This window comes from Pan paniscus, chromosome 7 (genome assembly GCF_029289425.2).
Source record: "Pan paniscus chromosome 7, NHGRI_mPanPan1-v2.0_pri, whole genome shotgun sequence".
Taxonomy (NCBI): Eukaryota; Metazoa; Chordata; class Mammalia; order Primates; family Hominidae; genus Pan; species Pan paniscus.
The window spans coordinates 125666726-125679851 of record NC_073256.2 but is presented as its reverse complement, the minus strand read 5'-3'; the positions used below and the strand labels follow the sequence as shown (position 1 = coordinate 125679851).

Sequence of the window (13126 nt, the reverse complement as noted above, 5' to 3'; positions counted from 1 at the left end):
TTTTTGACATGTCTTTGGTTTTGGTATCAGGGTAATACTGGCCTCATAGAGTGAGCTTGGAAGGATTTCTTTCTCGGTTTTTTTGAATAGTTTGAGTAGGATTGGTATTAATTCTTATTTAAATGTTTGGCAAAATTCAGCGGTGAAGCCATTGGGCCCAGGGCTTTTCTTTGCTGGGAGACTTTTTATTACAGCTTTTGTTGTTGTTGTTGTTGTTTTGATTCTACAGTAAAAACAAAATCAACGGCCAAATGACTCAACTGCGATTGTGCCAGTGAGAACCTCAGGAGCCTAGCAGAAGGTAACGCTGGGAAGGGTTCAAGGAGCTAAGCCGAGAGTTTTGGCTGCCCACTACAGGTAAGAGAAATTTTGGAGTTTAAGTCTAGCCAAGTTAGAAGGGCTTGGTAAACACTTCAGGCTTTCCATTGAATTAGGAATAGAGACTACATGCATCAAAAGAGCATCAAGACTGAAACATAGACTTGTCTTGACAGGAGAAAACCAGACCTCCCCCAGTTAAAAGCAATCTATCTGTAATTTAACTGCCTGCTAGAACAAGACTTCACCACTTTTCAGAGGAAGATCGAGAGTCTCTGCAATCTATTACTCAAAGCATAACAAAAAAAATTACTAGACATGTGATGAAATGGGAAAATGTGACTTATACTAAATAGAAGGTGACCAACCAAGGACCTAGGTGTTAGAATTGGCAGAAAGAGACTTTAAAATAACTATGACAAATATGTTAAAACATCTACAGGAAAAGATGGATATAACATATAAAGAAATGGGTAAATGAAGACTAAAGATTGGAAAAGCAGAAATGAAACTGATTTTATTCACAGACAACATGGTTCTGTATGTTTCCAAAAATCTATTAGCTCCAGTAAGTGTATTCAGCAAGGCTGTAAGATACAAAGTCAGTATTTCTATATTGTTTCAATGAACAATTGGAAAATAACATTTAAAAATAAATACCCTTTATAATAGTGTCAAAAATATAAAAATGTATAAGTTTAAGAAAAGGTATAAAGGATCTCCACTTTGAAAACCACAAAACAGAAAAAAAGAAATTAAGAAGCTTAATAAATGTATGTATATGTCATGCACTTGGTTGGTTGCAAGACTCAATATTGTAAAGCTGTTCTTCTCCCCTAAGTGATCGGTAAGATTGACCTACTTCTAACTCAGAATGGGTTCTTGGTGGAAATTAATAATCTAACATGAAATGTTATGTTATATGCAAATGCAAGGACCTAAGATAGTCAAAATCTTGAAAAAAGTAAAAGAAAAATGTTGGAGGACTTAGGATAACTGATTTTAAGACTTATTATAGCACTACATTAATTAAGACAGTGTGTTATTTGCTTAAGAAAAGGCCAATTGATGAATTAAACAGAATAAAAAATCCAGAAGTAGACCTTCCCATATATTCAGCCAATTGACAAATATATTGGCAATTCAATAGGGGAAAGAAAATCTTTTCAGTAAATGATGCTGGAACAACTGCATATCTGTATATTCTGACCTGTATATCACAATGTATTAAAATTTTACCAGAGCCAGGCTCAGTGGCTCATGCTTGTAATCTCAGAGCTTTAGGGGGTCCAGTTGGCAGGATTGCTTGAATCCAGGAATGCAAGACTAGTTGGGCAATGTAGTGAGACCCTATCTTTAAAAAAATTAGCCTTAAGTGGACTGTTAATCTAAAAATAAAAGAGAAAATTGTAAAGTTCCTAGAAGGAAGCATAAAGAATATCTTTGCAGACATGGAATAGGCAATGATCTTTGGTATATAAAAAGCACCAACTATAAAAGAAAAAAATTATAAAATGGACTTTATCAAAATTAGAAACTTCTGCTAATCCAAAGATACTTTTAAGAAAATGAAAATGTAACTCACTACCAAGGCTTAGTGGAATTATATTACACAGGTTGGATGTAATGAAGAGAAGGGTTTAATGAAGGTCTCCTTCATTTTAGATTCTTGCAGAAGAAAAATAAATAAATATGATAAATCTAAAAAGTGAGACTTGAAAAATGGGCAAGAGAGGTGGAAGTTTAAATACTAATGTTAATATCATCTTACTCACATGAAAAGTGTAGAGATAAATTTGACAGTTGATGGAGTAATCAGTAGCAATTTCAGTATAATATTTAAAGCTAGATAGTAACAAATAGAAATCAAAATAGTGATATAATTATTAAAACTGATAGTAAGGAAAAAGAAATAGGAAGTAAATGAGTGAACTAAATCTTTACTCTCTGTAGCTGGGAGCCAACAAATGATATCCAAAGTTGATAAACCAAGAAAATGTCAGTAAAATCATGTTATTTGGAGTCATCTGTGTAAATAATTGTGAGAAAACAAACATTTAACCTCTGGAAAACTGGTTTAGGAATGGAAAAGAACAGAGAAGGGAACTTTGCTTTTTGTTTTATGTCATTATCTAACATTAGGTTTTTTCCCCATGCATGTGTATATATTGACTTTTTTTAGACAAATATGGTAGATAAATAGATAGATAATAGGAAGGGGGGAGGATAGGATGGAGAGGGGAACACCTACATACCTAGAGGTTCTCACTGCATAGTGAGATTTCAGGTGATTTTTTTCTTCATTATACCTTTTTGTATGGCTTGGATATTTTACAAAGAGTAGGTAATATTTTTATAAACATAAGAGGAAAATAAACTGTTTCCCCTTTGTGAAAAAAGAAAATCTTAAATTAAAACAAAAATCAACCTTGCTGAGTATTTTATTGCCTCCTGGAAAATAACATCTGGTAGTTTTGGAGCTATCTTGTGGGAAAACACTTTTCATAATGTCAAAGTATTATTAACTTCTTGATTTGCATCAGTGTGTTACATTGAAAACAAACCACTGTTCTTTCAGTGGATGAAGTCTGGAGAGTCCTCAGCCTCAAAATGCCAGGTAGGACTGAAGAATAGTTGCCTACTACTTAAGCAGAAACTTCTCACAATAATAGAATTGCTGTCAAATAACATTGAGTTCTTTGCAATTGCTATGGAAGTAAAGAAATCCAAAAAATGCCCTTATGGTAATGTCTTTACAATTTGTACTGACATAAGCTCTTTTGGGATTCTTCTCTAAGATTAGGTTTACACCCATAATTATGTCATCATGTATGCAGAAGTGTCATTTTTTGCTCAGTTCATGTAACTTGTTTATAAGCCTGGGAGAGCAATAGCCAATGGTGATGTTCAGAGCCATCTGCCACTTAGATACCAAAGCCTGTCGTAGTGTTCCCACTAGAACTGTGATGTTGGTTCATCTATATCTTAAATTAGGTGTGTAGGGAGTAAATTACATGCCCATAGGAATGCATTTTATAGCAAACAGAGTAGCATTCCAAAAACTAGTCATCAGGTTATCTTGGCTATTGTACATGCAGCACATCTGGGAATTATTCTCAGGAAAACACTGGGTAGAAGCTCTGACTAGTGGCTTGGACTTTGTTTGACTACTGCAAGGACTGGAAAAAAAATATAAAGCGCATATAGAGCTACATTGTGTAATCTACCAGAGTTAACTCCAGGATACTAATACTGAAACCCTGATCATGAATTTTCATTGATTTTGTTAGATTATATTAATGGGTTATGATAGACTCCTTCACAAATGGCATCAAAATGTTTCCAATTCTCTCATTTCTTTAGTCACAAATCTGGGCCAAATATTTACAATATAATTTTGGCTATAGATTGCATTTTCTAAAAATTGAATTTCTAAGAACCTTGCTTAAAGAAATACAGCAAAATAGTTAAAAGCAGGGATTTTGAGGTCAGACAACCTGAGTTTGAATCTTTTAAGCTCTATTTGCTGTATGACTTTACTCAACACACTCAGTGTGAACCTCAGTTTTCTCATCTATAAAATGGAAGTAAAGTGTAAATTATAGAGTGTTATAAAATTAAGGTAATTTATATAAATCACCTAGGGTAATGATTCCCAAGTTGTGTGCACATTGGATTTTCCTGAGGAGTTTCAAAATATATTGATCTCTGTGTCTCATCCCAAGTGATTGTGGTTTAAAATTTTTTTTAAGGTCCCAAGTAATGCTACTGTGCAGGCAAGTTTGGGAATCCTTGACCTAGTGCATAACAGTACTTGCATACAGGTGCATATGGTCCAAGTGTTTTATAAACATTATCTAATGTAAATGTTTGTAACAATCCTAACAAGCACGCACCATAGTATCTTCAATTTCCAAGTGATAAACTGAAATTTAGAGATATTTGGTAACAGAAGCAAAGCCAGATAACTACTACAAGGCAGAGTCAATATTTAAAGCCAGTTCATCTGAATCCAAAGTTTAGGCTCTCAGTTATAATGCTGTCTAGCTTCGAGAGAATTTCCTATTCGTAAATTTTTCACACTCAACTGAGGTAGAGTATATTGACAATATCAGTTTCACAAAAAGGAAAAGAAAGACCCAGAGTTAATAGTACCTACTCAGTAAGTCATAGAAACAACCCACTTTTTAATCACTTCTCACAGGCATGGTCTCAAGCTAATGGTTGGGCTGAAAGGATGGCAAAGACTACTGAGGATTGTTGCAGATAATTGGATAAGAAGATTAGCTATGTTTCTCATTTATAAACATGTCATTTCATGTTACTAAATAGTCCTCAATCCTATTGAATTTTTAATGGAGTTTTGCCTTAAAACTCCCTCAAGTTTCTTTCTAGATGCATCAGGGACTCAAAAGACAAAGGTAACTTCTGAAAGTTATACTCAGCACTTACTTGTCATGTATCTATACTACAGTAATTAGTATTTATCAAGAACTGGACTAATGTGGATTCCAGCCACAATAATTGAAACATGGTCTATGTTCAACAAAGTCCAAGATACAAGTAATAAAACATCACCATATATTACCTGTGACCACATCCCTCACAGAGCCATCTTGAACTGAATTTTTGATTCCATCTTCTCAGGACCAACTAGAATAACTGAGAGATGTTTTCTATTCTCTGCCATAATACCTGGGTAACCAACTAAAGAAGAACAAAGTTGGAAGACAAATACTATCTGATTTCAGGGCATGATGGTACTCAAGATAGTACAGAATTGGCATAAAGACAGACAAACAGATCAATGGAACAGAATAGAGAGTCCAGAAATAAATCCATAAGTGCATAGGCAACATTTTTGACAAAGGTCCAAAGGTAATGCAATGGAAAAAGGATAATTGTTTTCAGCAAATGTTTCTGAAACACTTGACTATGCATATATAAAAAGCCTACTCTGATTCATACTCTTTACCATATACAAAAATTAAGTCAAAATGGATCAAATATTTAATGTAAAACCTCAAAACTAAAAAACTTCTAAATAACAATATAGTATAAGAAGTTTGAGATCTTGGGCTTTTGGTTAGACAAATATTTCTCTTTTTTGAGACAGGGTCTCATTCTGTTGCCTAGGCTGGAGTGCAGTGGTGCAATCACAGCTCATTGCAGCCTCAAATTCCTGGGCTCAAGTGATCCTCCTGCCTCAGCCTCCAAAGTACAGGCATGCACCACCACACCCACCTAATATATTATTACTATATTATTATTTGTAGAGACAGGGTCTCACTATGTTGCCCAGAGTGATCTTGAACTCCTCCTGGCCTCAAGCTGTCCTCCCACCTTGGCCTCCCAAAGGCACAATCCATAAGAGAAAACAATAAAATGAAATGTAATATGCGCAAATCACATATCTGATATGGGACTTAGAATATAAAAAGAACTCTCAAAACTCAATAATAAGAAAACAACCCATTAAAAAAAAAAAACAGATACTTCATCAAAGAAATATATGAATAGGAAATGAGCATATTAAAAGATGCTTAATATCATTAGTCATTAAGTAAGTGCAAATTAACACCGCAATGAGATACTACTGACCACCCAACAGTGAGTCTACAATGAAAATAACTGACCATACCAGGTATTGGTGAGATTGTGGAACAACTGGAATTGTCATTCACCACTAGTGGAAATTGAAGTGGCTCAGCCACTCTGGAAAAAATTTGGACAGCTTCTTAAAAAGTTAAACACACATCTACTGTATGATCCAGCCATTTCACTCCTACGTATTTACACAAGAAAAATGAAAACATATGTTTGAATGGAACCATAGAAAAATTTGTATACAACTATTTACAGCACTTTTATTTGTAATAGCCAAAAACTGGAAATTATGCAAATGCCCCATCAGCAGGAGAGTGGATCAGCAAATGTAGTATATCCATTCTTCAGGAATGAAAAGTAATGGATACATACAGCAACATGAATGAATCCCAGAATAAAAGAGTAAAAAAAAAAAAAGCCAAACAATAAAAGAGTAAATACTCTGTGCATAATTTCATTTATATAAAATTTTAGAAAATGCAAACTAATATATAGTGACAGAAAGCAGATCAGTGGTTACCTGCGCTGGGGAAGGGGAGGTAGGAAGAATTAAAAAGAGGCATGAGCATTATCCAAAGCGAAATTAATACAGAAATAGAAAACCAGATACCACATATTCTGACTTGTAAGTAAGAGCTAAACGGTGAGTACACATGGACACAAAAATGAGAACAATAAACTTTGGAGATTCCAAAAGTGGGGAGGGTAGGAGTGGGGGAAGGGTTGAAAAATTACCTATTGAGTACTATGCTCATTACTTGGGTGACTAGCTCATTAGAAGCCCAAACCTCAGCATCACACAATATACCCATGTAACAAACCTGCACATGTACCCCCTGAATCTGAAATTTAAATAAACGAATAAAAAGAAGCATGAGGAAACTTTTGGAGGTAATGGACATGTTTATCATCTAGCTTGTGGTGATGGTTTTACAGGGGTATGCATACATCAAAACCTATGCACTTTTTTTTACTTTATTGTGGTAAGAGCACAACATGAGACCTACCCTCTTAGCAAACTTTTAAGTGTACAATATATTACTATGGACTATTATATATTTTTATGCACTTAAATATATGCTGTTTGTTTTATGTCAATTATACTTCAATAAAGCTGATAAAAATTAAAATAAAAAACCTCTTTTTGCTTAAAGATTTCATTAGCTAAATAGAGGAAGCATTGCCAAGTATGGCGAGGATATTTTTGTTTTATATTGTTTCTTTTGATTATAAGCTGCAGTGATTTCTGATAGGGTTAGATTTCTCATTTTTCAGCAATAAAAGATCACTGTGTTAAAAGCCTGTTTCATTATTTAAAGACACTACAAATATTTTAATCAATTGTCTGGGAGAAAATAAAAACTCCTCGTACCTCAAAAAGAAATTAGCTGTACCACATATCAAAGAAGGTTGCATAAAATTTTACGATGCCAATTGTTTTAAAATTCAGTAATTGGCAAGTGTATTCAACAGTTTGCAGATTTATCTCAGGTATTCTGACCCATTTATTAAATCAGGCAATTACAAAAGAGCACCACCAGTGAAAACATGCATTCTCATGAATAAAGATATATCCGCCACACTCAAGTACATTTAATATCAGAGCTTCCATTTCTGAAGCTTTGTTTGTCCTTTTTGGCCTTTATTTTCAAAAGGTAAATGGCACAGCAGATTCTTTAAAGACAAAGTTACATTTCAATAAGCTGGTCTTGGGATTTGTTGTTCATGTTCTGTGCTTGCAGTTATTTATTGCTTTATAAAGGTTATAGGTAGGTAAATATGGCTAAAGGTCGATAAAACAGAACATTTTATGGAACACCCTATTGGTTTAACATATTACAACTTTTAGCATTTAAAATTATTTTAAAGGATGAATATCTTAGAGTTATGAGACCTGAGATATTCATGGCATATCTAAATGGGAATAGATGTTTTTCAAATACTGACAGAGAAGATCCCATTACTTGCTTTTGTAATCTAGCTTATGGTAATACTACCATAAAAGAAAGGTCTAAAAGTAAAATCCTGTTTATTCAGAATTCTGAGTAATGAGATTATAATAATTAAATATTGTGGCTTATAGGAATTGCCATATATTATATACCTGGATTTCAAATTTTTCAAATAAGTCAAATATAAAAGGCACTAAAATGAGACTCTACAATACCTAAAAAATTTTTGAAAAAAAAACATAAAGTGAGAAGAATCACTCTATCTCAATGTTAAGACCTATTATACAGCTATAGTAATCGAATGGTGTGCTATTGATGGAGGAAAATGTGGGTAGTTTGATGGAATAGAATAAAGAACTCAGAAATAGCCTACCCTATGTCAATAGCCATATCCTGGTTGTTATATTATACTTTTGCAAGCTACTGCCATTAGGGGAGACTGGGCAAAGGGTACAAAGGATTTCTCTGTATTATTTCTTACCACTGAATATGAATCTCTAATTATCTCAACATAAAAAGTTTAATTTTAAAAAGACAACAAAAATAATTTAAAAAATAAAATATGTTTCTGGTTTGTTTTAAAATAAAATACAAGATTTTACAGTTTTGACAAGTGCTTTCATTATGAGGATGAGTTATACATAGGACTATAAAAAAGGTCTTCTTTTTTTTCTTTCTTTCTTTTTTTGAGACAGAGTCTCGCTCTGTAGCCCAGGCTGAAATACAGTGGCACAGTCTCGGCTAACTGCAACCTCTGCCTCCTGGATTCAAGCAATTCTCCTGCCTCAGCCTCCCAAATAGCTGGGATTACAGGCGTGCACCATGCCTGGCTAATATTTGTAGTAGAGATGGAGTTTCACCATGTTGGCCAGGCTGGTCTCAAACTCCTGGCCTCTAGTGATTCACCCACCTCGGCCTCCCAAAGTGCTGGAATTGCAGGTATGAGCCACTGCACTCAGTCAAAAAGGTCTTATTATATGAAATTTCTAGTTAATTGAGTTTTTAATGAATGGGCATTACCATACACATAATTACATTAATAAGACCTCTGGTAGTTCTGGCAATTACCCCGTAATCTTTTCCAGGGGCCAGGAAGGTAAGCCTTAGTTAGTTGTCAACCTGGAAAGCTGCTGGTGTCTCCATGTGCAACCTGTGTCTAGGTCATCTGTGCAGTTATCACGTAATCCAGTAAGAAAAAGATATTCTTCATCAGAGCACCAGAATACTTAGATTTTGCTGCATCTATTCCATAATCTTGAAATATATAAGTAACATTGTCAAGAATACACAAAATGGAAACAACTCATTAAAATATTTACATGAAATTACTTTTGCACACTATGTAGGCAAGTAATCTAACCCAAAATGTTATAATGGATGTTATATTTGTGAAGGTTTGTTTTGGTTTGGTTTTTCCCTAAAGTAAGATCTTTCCTGTGTTTTAGAAGAGATTAATATTATAATAGTGAGCTGGTAAAAATGCAATACATTTTGAATGAGATAAAAAATTTTAAAACATGATCTCATAAACTTTTAGAGCTTTATCATTTTTTTCTGCCACTCCATTCCTACTGCAACCATCTTGATTCATGCCCTTACCTCACTTGACTTGTCCGAACAATTTAAGCAGCTTAATGATTGTTTTGCCTCTGACCTATTTCTCACCTCTCACCCCTAATCCATCCTCCAGACTACCCTGGGTGATTTTCCTAATAAGCAATCTGCTCATACCCTCTCTGCTGGAAAACTAGTCATTGCTTCTGATTGCCTAAAATACAAAGTCTAAACTTTGCTTCACATTCGAGGTCCTCTGAAATCTAGGCCCAACTTACCTTGCTAGTCTTATATGTGCCACTCCCAAATGCCCCTCCTATACTCTATACAGGCCATACTTTGTGTTGTCAGAACACACCATGCTTTTCCTCATGCAAGTTCTTCCATCTAGAATGTCCATCTTTGTCTCTGCCTGGTTAATTATCTCACTTCCTCACTGAAGCTGTCCTCAACATCCTAAGACAGTTCATCACTTCTTTTTGCTCTCACAGGATTTTGTATGGAATAATAACTACTATTTACTGAGCGCTTACTAGGTACCAGGCACTGTGCCTAACTAAGCATTTTACAGACGTGATCTCATTTAATCTTCCCAGCAGCCCTATGAGGTAATCTGGCTTTTTTATGGTGTCTTCTCATTCATTGTTTTCCTGTCTGTATCCTCATTAGAAGAGACTAATCTTACTCATCTTATCTGAACCACCTCCTACTATAAAAGTCTGATCAAATTAGGCACTCAATAAATGTTTGTTGAGTGAATGACTGTTGGAATGAATCTAGTAAAATACACAAATTCAATAGGGCACTTTAAAAAGTAACTTGTTATAGAAGATTGACTTTACCATACTCGAATGCAGCCAGAACCCTGAGAATATGCTTCCTAATCCAAGTAGCTCTCTCCTTGCCTCTGGCATGCTGCTTGAAATCCCCATAGTCCTCAAAAATGCCTTCAATTTCTTTATTTTTTATTCTTACTGCCACCAACCTAGATTAGACCCTGTCTTGTCTCTTGCTTGATCTACTCATCCACTTTCAGAATCTGTCATCTTTATTACTTTATACGTTAGAAAAGATCCAGCCTCCTAAAATACAAGTCAGATTATATATTTCTACACGTGCGGTGGCTCGCACCTGTATCCTCATACTTTGGGAGGCCGAGGTGGGCAGATAGCTTGAGCCCAGGAGTTCAAGACCAGCCAGGCAACATGGCGAAACCCCGTCTCTACAAAAAAAATATGGAAATTAGCCAGGCGTGGTGGCGGGCGCCTGTAGTCCTAGCTACTCAGGAGGCTGAGGTGGAGGTGGTAAGGTAGAGGATCACCTGAGCCTGGGAGGTCAAGGCTGTGGTGAGCTGTGATTGTGCCACTGTACTCCAGCCTGGGTGACAGAGTGAGAGAGACTCTGCCAAAAAAGAGAAAGAAAGGAAGAAAAGAAAAGAAAGAAAAGAAAAGAAAAGGAAAGAAAGAAGGAAGGAAGGAAGAGAGAAAGAAACAAAGAAAGGAAGAAAGAAAGGGAAATAAAGGAAAGAAAGGAAGAAAAGAAAAAAGAGAGAGAGAGATTATATATTTCTCTTGCTCAAAAAACATACCTTTTCTAGAAGGAGTCTTTTCTCCCAGCCTGAATTTCAGAAATCTCCATAGTCTGGCCCCAGATTTATCTACCACTGCATTCTAAATTGTGTAGTCCAATCAACCTGAAAGAGTCCCCATTCTTACCTCTATGTCTTCATTTATTGTAATCTTTCTGCCCATCTGGGCTGCCTCTTTCTCCACAATGTCTATAAAAATTGTATCTCTTCCGTGACGCTTTTCTAGAACACACCAGTCAGATATAACCACTTTTTCCCCCATGTGCTTATTCCACTGACAGCATGTAAGAGACATTTTGAATTTTAAACTATCTCTCATAGTTTAAATTTAGCTCTTTGAGCAATCAAGTATACCTTTTCAGTTAACTGCCTGCCTCATAAGTGATCTCCTTTTTTGAACGTGTCTTCTTCCCCATACCAGGTGAGTCCTCTGCAGCTGTGCTTCTACCAGATTAGCCTTTCTTGGAACATAAGCCAGTCAATCGGGAATGGAAACCTGATCATGCTGGGCTGGCTAGATTCTCTCTCCAGAGACTATGTACTTGGGACGACAAAAAAAAAAAGCTTTTTAACCTATGTCTGTCTCCTAAATGGAGGAGCTGGGAACTAGAGAATTGTTGCCCACAACCAGTAGTAATATACCTGTGAGAGTGGGTCCCACCAGACTGACCTCTTTGCTTACATTAGTAAAGGCAGCCCTGGCCGGGTATGGTGGCTCACGTGCTGGGAGGCTGAGGCAGGCAGATTGCTTGAGCTCAGGAGTTTGAGACCAGCCTAGGCAACATGGGGAAACCATATCTCTATGAAAAATGCAAAAATTAGCCAGGCTGGCGTGGTGTCATGCGCCTGTAGTCCCAGCTACTTGGGAGGCTGAGGTAGGAGGATCACTTGAGCCCAAGAAGTTGAGGCTGCAGTGAGCTGTGTTCACAAGACTGCACTTCAGCCTGGTGACAAAGTGAGACCCTTGTCTCAAAACAAAACAAAACAAAACAAACAAACAATAGAAAAAGGTAGCCCTCTAGGTAGGTGCAGCTTCAGATTCTGGGCCCAAATGTATAATGTGTGCAGTGACCTTGGGTAGCCATAGTACTGTCCTTTATAGCTACAGAGGCAGAAAGCTGGGCTGCTGAAAGAGCAGGATGGACCAGATATGTGAGGGCAAAAACAAAGAATAAACAGAGAGAGAGAGAGTACTTGAGAGTGTGCTGCTGTCGGTTCCTGTCAGCTTTCCTGATACTGGGTATAGACCCTATAGAAACACTGTTGCTTGTGTTTTTCTTGGGAAAATCCAGTATTCTTTCAATAAACTCCCTTTTTAGTTCAAGGGCAAAATAATTTCTGTTTTAGGCATCTAATCCCTCAAGGCCCAGGGTAGCTTTTTAGAGTAACTAGCAACATCAGGCATCTGGTGGACACATGTTGAATGTAGATTGGACCACTGGTTTTTAACCTTGACTGTAGATTAGCAATACCTGGAATGCTTTTAAACCTACCCATGCCTATGCCCTGGTTTCTCTTCAAAACGAATAAACCTACCCATGCCTGCATCACACGGGAGACCAGTTGAATTCAAACCGGGTTAGATGAGCGGGCACACACATTGATATTTTTTAAAGCTTCCTTTAACCCATTTGAGATCAGGGTTTATCTTCATTTGGTTAGATGTCATAAAACTATATATACTGAGGGAGAGCTGGTACCATACTAAGCCATTTTCATTTACTAACTCATCTATGTTGAATCAGTTATCAGATTATACCATCTGAGGAAAGACTCGAATAGTTAGGGTAAGGGTTGCATTGGGAGTGGTGGAGGCAAGTGTATAAAAGAAAGGAAAGACAGGCACTGAGTTTAGTACATATTTGTACCAAACAGCAAATTACCAGGGCACAAGGAGTAGCTGCATAAGCCAGCAGCAGATCAAGCAGAAGGAAACGGGGTTACCATCATCTATTTCATTTCAAAAATATGAAATTCTAATTTTAAATATATATATATTTTAAAATTTGCTACAATTTTAGTTCGAAGGTCAAGCCAAGACAATGTGACATCCTGGTGAGATCAGCATAATCTCTAGGTCAGCATTAAAGCCCTTTATCTAATTATT

The 13126-nt window shown here is 36.2% G+C and overlaps 1 long non-coding RNA gene across 2 annotated transcripts in view; it reads left to right on the top strand.

Annotated features, from left to right (window-relative positions):
• LOC117981488 (uncharacterized) overlaps positions 1-13126 on the top strand; it is a 189094-nt gene that overhangs the window by 139530 nt on the left and 36438 nt on the right. For both annotated transcript variants that reach the window (XR_004673035.3, XR_004673036.3), the window contains exon 2: positions 230-357. This is a non-coding gene — a long non-coding RNA (uncharacterized LOC117981488). The remainder of the gene's footprint in view (positions 1-229; positions 358-13126) is intronic.